We start from the raw sequence: 13634 nt of genomic DNA, 5'->3' as shown, positions 1-13634 counted from the left end.
CTGCGCTCAGTCCAAGCATCCCACACAAGCTTTTGTCTTTGTCTCACTTGCTTTCTCTCCCTGAATTTGTTTACATGGTTGGTTATTAGACATTAAAAAAAAAAAAAGTCATGTGTATATATGCGTTCATGTGGGTACCTGAACCTGTGTTTGTGTTCTGGTATATGCTGGGTATGGAGGCCGAAAGTCAAGGCAGGCGTTTTTACTTTGTCTCTTACCACCTACGTTTTTTGGGATAGGGTCTCTCACTGAATAGGGAGCTTGTTGTTCGGCTATGCTGTTTACCCAGCATCCTCCAAGAGTCTTCCTGTCTCCACTTGCCTTTTCCCTAGCCCTGACACTAGAGTCATGCTGCTACACCCAGCTTTTAAGTGGCTTCTGGGGACCAGAATTCAGGTCTTCACTCAGCATCCCTCCTACCCTTCTTGATTTTGTCTACGGTCCTTTCACGGTATATACTACAGAGTCCCCGTCCCATTTTCTTTTTCATTAATTTTGCTTGTGTAATTTATTTGTCCATCATAGCATTAAGGTGGCATGGGGACTAGAGGAACTCTCTGTAGAGGTCTGATGCTAGCAGAAAGCAAGAGAGAGGGGTAAATATGCACACGGTGTCTTGTAATCCCATCTCATGTGACTGTTTACTTTCAAAACAATTTTGCTGTCATGGTGTTTTGTTTTGCCTTCAAACTCCAGGGTCTTCGGGAGATAATTAGAGGTTTCCAGATATTTCCCTTCTAGCATCCCTGGGGATAGGGAATCGGTGGGAAATTAAATAGGGTTCCCTATACTTATTTCAAGTTACAGAGACTACTAGACTCTCCTGTTCTCCTTACTTCTCTATTCTTTGAGGAGAGGCAGCAGGACTCACAGTGCCTCTCCCAGGAGAAAAAGGGACCAAGCGTCTGTTGTTTCTGGAGCTGGTAAGCTGACATTGCCAGCCTGCCTGCTTTCTTCTCACACACACCGATGCTTTGCTATTGTTTCCTTTTTTTTTTTTTTTTTTTTTAACTGATTCGCCTTTCTGTGGAGAAGTCGGTTTTCATGAGGTGTCTTATAGTAGTACAGAAAAAGACAAGCATGTCAAAATGCAGAACACACTTCCTTTTGTCTGAAATGTCGAAGGCATTCCAGCTTATTTGGTAACTGAGCACTTAGCTCAGCAGAATTTTAACAAGTTTCAGGTAAGGAAGGCATAGAAGCAACAATGTATTCAAAGCAATGTACAGGTGAATCATATTTCAATAACGTGAGTGATCACAAATGGGTACATATAATCATAACTTCAGAACTGAGAAACATAACCACTACTTCTATTCTGAAAAAAAAAAAAAAGAAAAGAAAACAAGATTTTACAAGTGAAACATCTTAAGAAATCCCAAATTCAGCTGCTTATTTTTTTAAATTAGAAACAAGCTTGTTTTACCTATCATTCCAAGTTCCCTCTCCCTGCCCTCCTCCCCTGCCCTCCTCCCCTACCCCCCCACCGACCCACTATCCCATCCCCTTTCTGCTCCCCAAGGAGGGTGAGGCCTTCCATGGGGAGCCTTCAGAGTCTGTTACATCATTTGGAGAAGGGCCTGGGCCTTCCCCCATGTGTCTAGGCTGAGAGAGTATCCCTCTATGTGGAATGGGCTCCCAAAGTCCATTTGTACACTAGGGATAAATACTGATCCACTACCAGAGGCCCCATAGATTGCCCAGGCCTCCTAACTAACACCCATATTCAGAGGGTCTGGATCCATCCTATGCTGGTTTCCAAGATATCAGTCTGGGGTCCATGAGCAGCAGCTCTGTTTTTTAATCATGACCTGCCTGATGATGGTTGTATTTGTTTCAAAACCCATTATTAATGTCTCAGGAAGCATATATTCTTCACTTGAATTGATAGTGCAAGAAACTGCCCTTATTTTAGACATAGAGCAAAGGATTACCAGCCTACAATTCATACCACCAGAAAAGCTAGGAAACAAGGAGGACCCTAAGAGAGACATAGATGGTCCCCCGAAGAAGGGGAAAGGCACAAGATCTCCCAAGAAAATTGGGAGCATGGACAAAGGGGGGAGGGAGTTAGGAAGAAGAGAAGCAGAGAAGAGGAGGAGAGAGGAGGACATGAGGGATCAGGAAGATTGAGTAAGGGGAAGAATGGAGGAGATTAAGAAAAGAAATTCCACAATACAGGGAACCATTAAAGATTTAAGGAGAAATCTGGCACTAGGGAAATGTCCAGAGATCTACAAGGATGAACCCAACTAACAATCTAAGCAATGGTAGAGAGGCTACCTTAAATGCCCTTCCACAGTAATGAGAGAATTGACTATCTTGTATGCCATCCTAAAACTTCAATCTAGTAGCTAATGGAAGCAGAATCAGATAGATACCCACAGCTAAACACTAGCCAAACTTCTGGAATCCAGTTACAGAGAGGGAGAAGTGATGAGTAAAGGGGTCAAGACAAGGATGGAGAAACCCACAGAATTAGATGACCTGAAGAAGGGAGAGCTCATGGACCCCAGTCTGATAGCTGGGAAACAAGCATAGGACAGACACAGAACCCCTGAACGTGGGTTGTTAGTTAGGAGGACTGGACAGTCTATGGGGCCTCTGATAGTGGATCAGTATTTATCCCTAGTATAAGAATGTACTTTGAGAGCCCATTCCACATAGAGGGATACTCTGTCATCCTAGACACATGCTGGAGGGCCTAGACCCTGCTCCAAATGACATGACAGACTTTGAAGATCCCCCACCCTCCCTGGGGAGCAGAAAGGGAATGGGATGGGGACAAGGGGAGGAGAGGAGAGTGAGGGAACTGGGTTTGACATGTAAAACAACTTTGTTTCAAATTTAAATAAAAAAAAGAAAAGAAACTGCCCTTAAGGAGGTTAGAGGAGTTGGAGTCCTAACTGTGGGAGAACAGGTATTTCCTGATCAATCTGTCGGGAAGCACATATTTATGTGACATGTAACTATCCATTAAACTCATTCAACTTTCCGTTCAGCTGGATAAAGAAACACCAACCTAAGAACATGAAGTTTTCAGATTTTCCCTGTTGCTAGACTCCTTTGCAGACAGGATTAAAATTGTTGCTGCGTGATACCAAACAATTACATGCAATAAATGACAATTATTCAAAAGGAATGAATTCTTATTTAGAGCACATTGTATGCCACTTGTGGAAAATGCTGAATATTTCAAATGGGATGGAAGAAAATTGGAAATAGAATAGAATAGAAGCTGCTCTATGAAGGCATGTGTTTTATGTCATTATAAAATATCACTTCCAATGCCTCACTCTACTTGCAGACAGCATATTCTCCGGTCACAAAGTTATGATTCATATATATCAAGTCACTTAGCACCACAGGCGAGTGTTTGCCAATCTGAAATATAAAACAGAGAGGATCATAAAACCTTAACAAGCAGCAATAAAACTAATGAAATATAATCTCAAATATACTACTCTAATTCGTCCAGAAAGGAAACACAATCATACAGTCCTAAGGACAAGGAAATGGAGCCAGCCCCATAAAAACACACTCACTGTAGCAACATGCATCATTTCAGAGTTAGAACTCAAAAAAAAAATTAAAAAAAGAAAAAGAAAAATGCAAGCTCGTTACTGGGTGTAATTATCGTGGCCAAACAAATGAAGATGATGGGGTGAGGCAATAGCCCATATGTGCTTACTTTGGCTCTGTACTGAAAGCAATTGAAATGAAAATATTGTTGTCTTTTTTTTTAATAGAGGTAATCTTTCATGCAGAAGATGAAGTTCAGGGTAGTCATCATGAGCAGCGTTGAAGAAGTTAGTCGTGACTTCCAAGATCAATAGGTAAGCAGGTCACGAGTTTATTTACATACAGTTTACATGTGCCTGTAATAACCATGCAATCTAGTCAAATCACTGCAGATTGATGCTCATTATGGTATCCCTTGAGGCTGCAATTTGACAATAGTGCATTTCCCTATTGACATTTTTCATTCTCATCTGTTCTAGAAAGCCTTCACTTCAAATATTAAGAAAAAAAAAGACAGCAAGAAGATGGGAAGGAAAGAATAGGGATGGAGGGATGAGGAGGGAAGGCAGAGAATGAAAAAGTGCAACTTGTTCTGAGTCCGCTGGAGCTTTGATGGTCTATACACAAAAGTGGTGGAGGAGAGTGAAGGAAACAATAGAGAACAGACTTACCCAAAGACGGAATCACAGCAGACAGGATTCCACCTTCTCTAAACAGACATCCTCTGTGGCTTTTCATATTGTGAAGTTTAGGCAGCCAAGTACAGGGAAACAGATCTATGGCTATTCATCCTCAGAAGCAACCCCCAGACAACTAGGACCTCTCTGCATGCTTTGTATTTCCAGAAGATACTTCCCAAAGATTAAAGAAATTCATATCAATGATCATGTACAGTCCCAATGAAACTTTAGAAAACATGGGACTTCAAGCAGGATGAGACCATGAATGATAAAAGATGCTGTTCACTCACATATGTTTAAAATAAACAAAACTAATGAGGAAGAAAAAATGACTGTACAGAGATAGGAAATCAAAATCTGAGTTCCTATTATCCAATGAACTACCAGAAATCAATGAACTAACAGAAACATTTTCTAATTGAATGAACCCAGGGTCTATGAGCTTGCCTATTGTATGCTGCATAAACTAAAATATTTCTTAAACTATACACAGGTAAAGCGCTTGAGGGTATTACAATGGAAAGAAAATGTCTTTAAAAATGTATGAATAAATGGAATGATTTCCTTTTTTATGCCTATACTTTAATGACAAATATAATGGGAGTTAACACTCATATAAATAATGAAGTGTGTCTTATTTACTTTCTGTTTTCTCATTTATGTTTAAAATATTTATGCTTCTAACTATTGATTTTGTTCCCATTTGGTTGATACATTGACTCCAAAGTTTTCCCTTTAAAAAAATAAAATGTTATTTTCCACCTGTCCTGAAACTTCAATATTTTATGAAGTCTATCATTACAGTGTTATAATTCAGTGTGTTACCTTTCTAGGATGTCCTGAGTTAATTCTTTAGGGGAAATACTTCTTGTAAATGCAAAATAATGAACTTTACAAGTGTTTTCATCAATTGAAATGTTAATGCAGTTTCCTTTCTACTGAACATAAATATCTGATTATGCTCTCCTCTAAAAAGAAATCCAGGCTAATATCTTTAACACATACCTGGTTTTATCGCTCTTCGGTGGAGTAATTCTCAATAGGACGGGCATAAATCCACAATATTTTAATACAAATAATCTTCTGTGAAGTAGGAGGAGTATACTTGAATACATTCATGTTTTAAGAGCACAATTTACATCATTACAGTCTGAAACGTCCCGAGTACTTTCACTCATAGGACATTCATGTACCGCCACCTAGTGGTAACCAAGCGTGGTACTACAGTTCCCTTAAAAACTAAACAGAATTAACTGCGTGGTTTTTTTGTTTTTGTTTTCTCATATCAGAAATGATAAAAAAAAAAAAAAAAAAAAAAGAAAAGAAAAGAAAAGAAAAGAAACTAGAAAAACAAGTCAGCTGCAGTACCCTGATCAGTATATCTAAGCCTAAGCTTTATTTTTTAAGTTTATTTTTTTAATTTCATTTTGCATTTCTACCACAGTTCTCTCTCCCCCCCCTCCACCCGCCGACCCTACCCCCATTCCTCCCATGGGGTAAGGGCTCCCATGATGGGTTGACAAAGCCTGGTCCACTAAATTAAGGCAGCCCCAATCTCCCCCTAACACCCCCCTGCATTAAGGTTGAGCATGGTGTCCACCCTAGGAAATGGGCTCCCACCAGACAAGGCCATCCTGAGTGGCATGGCCCAGTCTCAGGAAGACAAACACAGTTATATACTCACTCAAAACTGGATACTAGATGTAAAGTAAAGGACAACCAGACCACAATAAGCACATCTTCACAATCAAGACAAAAGTGTGTGTTTCAGATCACAGACAAGTTAGCTTAGCTGATAAGATCACAGGGAGGAAATCGCATTTCCCATGTTGTGGCTATTTAACATTCTGAGGATCTTGCACACTCTCTCAATAACATGAGGGATTGGTTTTAGAGGTCAATTGGGGTAGTGATGAAAGAGATGTCTTGATGGTGGGAGGGGCATCAGGGGTCAGGCAGAAACTTGGTGAAAGGGAAACTCCCAGAAATCGACAAGAATGATGACAGCTAACTTTCCTAGCAATAGTGGATATGTAGCATGAACTGGCCTTCTCCTGTAATCAGATTGCTGACTACCCCAATTATCATCAGAGAGCCTGCATCCATTGACTGATGGAAACCAATGCACAATCCACAGCCAAGTACTAAGCTGAGCTTAGAGAATCCCGTTGAAGAGAGGGAGGAAGGGTTATAGGGGCCAGAAGGGTCAAGGTCATAGCAAGTAAACCCACAGAAACAACAAACCTGGGCTCTGGACCAACAGCTAGGGAGAATGCATGGGACCAACCTGGGCCCCCTACATACGTGTGACAGTTCTGTAGCTTGATCTGCTTGTGAGACTTCTAGTGGTAGGATCAGGTCCTGTTCCTAAGGCGTTGGCTACCTTTCAGGAACCTATTCCTCATACTGGTTTGCCTTATTCAGCCTTAGTCCAGGGGAGGAATTTAGCCCTACCTCAACTTGGTATGTCATGCTTTGTTGACACCCATAGGAGGCCTGGGTCTGCACAGAAACGGAGGAGGACTGGGTGGCAGGATGTGGGTGTAATGGGGGGGAGGGGGAGAAGTGGGGGGTGACATTGAAAAGAAGTCTCTCAATGGACCAAAGCTGCATTATTCCTAAAAATCACTCTCAAAGTCACAGTTACAATGTGTTGCCCAATAACCATGATGCCTGTACTATCTAACCCTGAATCTGATTCATGAATGGAAAAGTGTAAAAGCCTGTGTCAGCAGTGGGCCAAAGGGAACAACATTAATTGGAGATTCCAACCTCAGACCGTCATATTTTGATTACCTAGATTATCTGAATATCATCCCAAAAGCACATAAATGTTTGCCCAGATTCCTTCAGCCAAAGGTTTTTAATCCCCTCAGACTTGTACTTACACAACTCCTGATCAGAATACACTTATTTAAAATGAATTTGTATCTCACAAGTCAAAGTTGTTCTTCTATGGTCAAAGCATAGAAATCAAAAATTCAGTTTGATAATGGAACGATTATGGAATTCAGTGAAGACATTTTTAACTTAAGAAAGCTTAAAATTTGTTTTCACATTTGGAAATATAGTAAAACTACATACATTTTTACTGTTACTGTCTTCTCTCATCCTAAAAGGTAGTAAATGAAATGATGCAATTTGTATTTCAGCAAATATGAAAAGAGAAAGATAGTCATTTCAACTCTATTCCCTTTATCTGTTGCCTCAAAATGCTATTTTATCAGATTGGTTTATAATTTAAAATCTGAAATGTGAATCAAGTCCAAAGGCCAAAATCCTACCTTACTTTTTTCCTTTCTTTCCTCTACTGAATAACTATTATTAATTGTTTATTAGATAACAGACAGAAGATTCTCAGCAGATATAAAGTCTGTATGAACATAAACCTAAACCTAAAATCTTTGCTCTTAAAGTTCCTCAAATTCTACAGCATTCAATAACTATGGTGACTTTCTAAAGAATATGCATGGCTTTATAAGAAAGATGAAATAAGCACAATTAGTTTTTGTCATGAGTGCTTATTGTGGAAAATAAAACACATTCCCTTGTAGACAAATTTTAGTCAACAGAACTTCCATAATGAAGGGTGGTAAGGACACAGTTAAAACTAGGCCACACATTAATTGTTTATCAATTGCAGAAATGTTTGATTCAGTCTCTGTGTTTTGTGACAGGGTGGACGTAGATGATAGACCTGAATACTTTCTGCAAATGAAATGGTCCTGCAACTACAATCCTTGTGGAGGATGTGATGTGTGCTCCAAGGATCTCACTCTGAGTAATCCAGCCTCATAGACACATCTATTGCCTAAGGAAAAGGAAGAATGACAGCTTCACGAACAGAAACTCACCTGAGATGCTTTAGGCACAGAGGAGGCATTTGTTACATGCTTACAAGAGTATTGCAATATTTATTAAGTGCTCCAAAATACACAATGGAATTACACATAGAAATTCAAACAAGAAATTTTAAAAATTGTGACCTGTGTGAAAGAAAGTTCTTACTTACTGTCTTTGTAATGAAAGGGAATGGGCTTTATTCTCATTTCTTGAGGGCCTGTGATGAACTATCACAAACTTGGTTACCTAAAATAGTAGGATTTATTCTTCCTGTTTTGAAGGTCACTCCCACCAACTTCTTTGATGGAGCTACTGGGGCTTGGGAAGCATTTCAGCCAACAAAAGTGGAGACCGGGAAACACTTGGCAATTTACAACTGCTGTGCCTCCTACAAGATCCACAAGCGAGTGAATGGCCAGCAACACAGGTGCAGTCGGTCTTTCTCTGTCCCACCAGCCTCCTCCAAAATCACTACACAGATACTTACAATTAATTATGAAAGATTGGTCGATAGCTTAGGCCTGTTTTTACTAGCTATTAAATAAATTAATTCATATTTTTTAATCTTTTCTGTGTAAAGCAAATGCTGCTTGCTCTGCTTCCCTGGCCTCTCCTCCTTCTTCTTCTTCCCAGCATGCTCTGTTCCTGGAAATCTTGCTGAGCTATTGGCCAGTCAGCTTTCTATTGGAACAATCAGAATGACATATCTTTACACTGTATAATCATATATCTCACACCATACAGGGTATAGTCTAAATGGTCTCCCCAACTTAACATACTCAGTCTTACCCATTGGTGTTATAGGATTAAAAGGTAGAACCCTACAAAGGGAAGAAAGTGAAGCTCTCATTGATGATCTTTTGAGTGTGAGATGGGAGTGAATGTACTGAGCATGAATGGGGGTGGTGGATGCTGGACAACAGAGAGTAGTGGGTTAGTTATCCAGAACGAAGTATACATGAACATTCCTTGTAGAAACCCACTATGTAGTAAGCTAATTTAAAAAATATAACTGAAAAAAATTGGCCAGTGTGTGGACAAGGCTGCTCTTAGAAGACAGGTTAATGAATACAAGTTCCAGTGCAAGACACAGGATGCCTCCCTACAAGTTATCAGTCAGGGATGCCTCATTGACCCCCCAACACAACACAGGCTATTGCTATTGCCCGTGGTTATTCATCATAACTATAGGACAAGACCCTATTGCTGAAGACATCTCATACTTTGATTGCAGGGCATGAAGAAATCAATCTCAATTCAACCAAGAAAATTTGTTCCTGGTGCCTAAATTTTACAGTGCTGGACATTGCCAGTATGCAAGCTGCTAGAGAGAAAAGATAACAATTGTTTTACCCAGCACTGGATGGGGCATGCTACAATACTAAACTGGCAAGCAAGATGTGCCCACTTGTGCAATAGTGACATGACTGTTAAGCAGTAACTAACTTCTCATTGAACTTGAGGCCTGCTCAGTAGTAGGGAATTTATTCTGTAATATTGGTCAAAAATCCACAGCTGTCAAGGTCATAAGCCCAAGTTCACTATTGTTGCTTTGCTAAATAGTCAGACTGTTACAGGGACTTCTAAGTACTTATGTTTGCACCCATAGACTTGAGCTTCTCCTAATTATGGATCAAAGAACCTTCTCTTTGCAGTGGCAGCAGTCAAAGGTGAGATGCATAGCTGGTCAAAGTGATAAGACTGAGAGACTGAGCATTAAGCCCCTATTAGAGCATCTTCCTCAACCTTGTCCTCTCCCATCAGAAAGGCTCAGAGACCTTCAGAGGAGGCAGAAAGAATGTGAGAACCACATTCTTTGAGAGAAGTTCTGAGAAATGCCAGCATCTCTACTTGATATGGCTACAACGCAGGAGTGCACAGCCGCTGTGCTTATCTGAGTAAGGCCTGCACGAGGACAATCCAACTGAAAATGCATCATAGACTCTCCAGGCCCTAGTGTAAAAGTTGTCACCCACCCTTTGACCTTTTCTCCCCATCTCATCCACCAGGAAAGGACATACCATTCAAGGTTCCATCTTGAGGCCAGATGATCCCTTCCCTTGTTAGTAACTCGGCATGCCAACTCACAGAAACAAATTCCTGTCATTTCCAAGCTGGAGTAAAACATTGTTTCTGGTGCCTCTGCAGGAGTATTTCTGGAAGAGCTCGGCATTTCAATCAATAATGGTGGCTTTAACGTCCACCCCCACCAATGTAGGCAGCATTATTCAGCACAACGAAGGCCCTAACAGGATGAACAAAAGGCAGAGAAAGGATGCTTCAGCCTGACCTGCCTTTTGCCCTAGATATCAAGTTCTGTGACTTCCGGGATTTACATGAAGGGACTCTCTGGTCTCCGATCATCAGTCTGGAACTAGGAATTGTACTCTCTACTCATTGGAAACTACAGCCTAATTTCACCCCTGGCTTTTCTTACTTTCTTAAGAAAAAATTGATATATCATTATTTGGGTCAATGTCCATGATAAATCACCTCTGATCTATCCATCTATCCATGTCTGTATTTATGTAGGTAGGTAAATGAATAGATGATAGATAGATAGATAGATACATAGATAGATAGACAGACAGATAGATAGATAGATAATCCTGTTGGTTTTGCTTCTCTGGAGAACACTAACAGGGGATAGATTAGAGCAAAGAAAATGAATTGGTAAATATATTGTACGTATACTAAGCCCTATAGAATGACCTTAAAATAACAATATTTTATTTTATATGAATTTTAGTAAGAAAAACAAAGTCTTGAGAAAAAGTGAGAGGCTGTGTTATTTGGCCAAGGTTAGAGTGAAACGACAAAATGAAAAAAGGTAGAGATCTTCAAAGAATCTGAATATGAGCAGGTATTGCATTTCTGTTTGACTTTATTGGCCTGAAAAAAATTAAAGTTGAAATATGAGTTTATCAATAATAAATTAAATTTAAAAAAATGCTTTGACTCCAAAATTTAAGTTGAAGGACAAGTTACTGGGAAAAAGGATTTCTATTTTTGTTTCCACAGAAAAAGAAAATGAAAAGCTGTGGATTCCTTCCAGACTAATGTAGTTTGATCACGCCAGACTGCCTGAAACAGAGTACAAGGTGATCCTACATTCAAAACAGCTGGACAAAGCAGCCCTACAGACTACAGCCAGGATTTTTGCATCTTCTCAGAATCCCCCATGACAGCTCCCCTTACCAGCAGGAAGTAGTTTGGAAAGAACGACGCCCAAATTCCCAAATGTTGTGTATAAATGTTTGTTTTCATTTAAATGGACTTGGTTATATGAAATAAATTTAAAAAAGAAAAAGAAAAAAAAAAGAAAGCCTAACAGTAAATGTTAGTTAAAAAAAAGAAGAAGAAGAAATATGAGTTTATCTTTAAAGGCAGAAAAGGAAGAAGAAGAAGCAGGACTACAGGCAAAACTGTAAAAAGTGCAAAAATATGGAGTTAAATAGTTTTTAAATTGGGGGTTGAAAATAGGTCTCTTAAATATAAATAATTGTTATTTTTATTTTCCTTCATGACTGAGCAGAGTTTACTTCAGTTATTCCCAGGGTTGTCAGTCATGATGAAACACTCCTTCTGGAAGAACATTTCAAAATAATGATGCGTTCAGGTTGATGTGAGTTGAGGATTCCCTTTAAGACAGCTCTGGCATGATTTGTGGGTGTGGGATGCTCTGCAGTAATGAGTCATCTGTTTTGCCCAACGCATGAAATTCCAAGAATGAAAAGAAAAAATGTGATGTATGTTTGCATGTCACTATCTTCCTGGCTGGGTAATATCTCTTTAGAATCCAATGTATTTCCCCCTAAATCACTCGATTATGATCTTAAGCAGGGGTAACTCATTCTTCCTTCTTTGAAGACAGAACACACACATAGATAACATCCATGATTCCTCTTTCTCCAGGCAATGCACTGCTGTAAATACTCAAAAAGATTCTGTTATTAAGACACTCTTCTAGAAGTGGTAATAAAATGCATGGCAATTTATCTCAGCAAGCTAAAAAAAAAAAAGCAAATAAAAACTTCACATCTCATTCCTCCTTTGCTTTATTCCTTGTCCCTCCTGATTTCCACTTGTACCTAATAATTCTGATGAGCTGAGGTTTTCCATGAAGTCACCAGTATTTCAGTGGACAAAGAGATAGTCTAGAAATAGAGATCCCAAAAGAATAACGGAACACATTTTCCCGTATTGAAGTGTTTTAATCTAGCTGGTGAGGAAGTAAGCAAGAATATATAAGTAATGGAATTTTTTTTTTACTCAAAAACATTTGCTGCTTTTTAAATGCTATTTAATGGTGTGCATATAATCTTTATCCTTTCACTAAAAAATATAATGTCTAGAGAAACCCACTATAAAATAACAGCATAAAATACCTTATGTACAAATATTGTTAAGTGCTACAAAGAAGAACAAAGGCTTAATTTGGAAAGAATCTAAATAATAGTAGAGATGATTCAGCACAAAGTCTCAATTCTGAACATCTATGCCCCAAATACAAAAGCACCCACATTCATAAAAAGAAACGCTACTAAAACTCAAAGCTCACATAAAACCTCACACACTCATAGAAGGAAACTTCAACACCCCACTCTCACTGCTAGACAGGACCACCAGACAGAAACTTAACAAAGAAACAAAAGAACAAACAGAAGTTATGTCTCAATTTGGTTTAACAGAATTCTATAGAAAATTCCAACAAAATACAAAAGAATACACCTTCTTCTCTGCTCCACATGGAACCTTCTCTAAAATTGACCACATACTCAGCAACATAAAAAACCTCAACAGACATAAAAAAAAATTGGAATAGTCCCCTCTATTTTATCAGACCACCATGCATTAAAGTTGGAATTCAACAACAACACAAATCACAGAAACCTTACAAATTCATGGAAACTGAACAATGCACAATTTCACCATACCTGGGTCAAAGAAGAAATAAAGAAATTAAGGACTTCCTCGAATTCAAAGAATGAGGACACAACATAACCAAACTTATGGGACACCTTGAAAGAAGTGCTTCGAGGGATGTTCATTGCACTAATTGTTCATATGAAGAAAATGGAGGATAGTCACATTAGAGAATTTACAGTACAACTGAAAGCTTTAGAACAAAAAAAAGGAAGCAAACTCACCCCAGAGGAGTAGATGCCAGGAAATAATCAATTTGAGAGCTGAAATCAATAAAGTAGAAACCAGGAAAACAATACAAAAAGTCATTGCAACAAAGAGAAAATTAACAAGATAGACATTTATCCAAACTAACAAAAAGCAGAGAGAGAACATGCAAATTAACAAAATCAGGAACAAAAAGGTAGACATAACAACAGACACGAAGGAAATCCAGACAATTTTCAGAACATACTTTGAAAACCTATACTCCACAAAATTTGAAAATTCAAAGGAAATGGACAAATTTTTGGATAACTATCAGTTACCAAAATTAAATCAAGAACAGATAAGCACCTTAAGTAAACCTATAATCCCTAATGAAATAGAAGCAGTCATCAAAAGCCTTCCAACCAAAAACAGCCCATGGCCAGATGGCTTCAGTGAAGAATTCTACCAGAAATT

This window comes from Phodopus roborovskii, unplaced genomic scaffold, assembly GCF_943737965.1.
Source record: "Phodopus roborovskii unplaced genomic scaffold, PHOROB, whole genome shotgun sequence".
NCBI classification, from domain to species: Eukaryota; Metazoa; Chordata; class Mammalia; order Rodentia; family Cricetidae; genus Phodopus; species Phodopus roborovskii.
Note: the sequence above shows the minus strand (reverse complement) of the source record.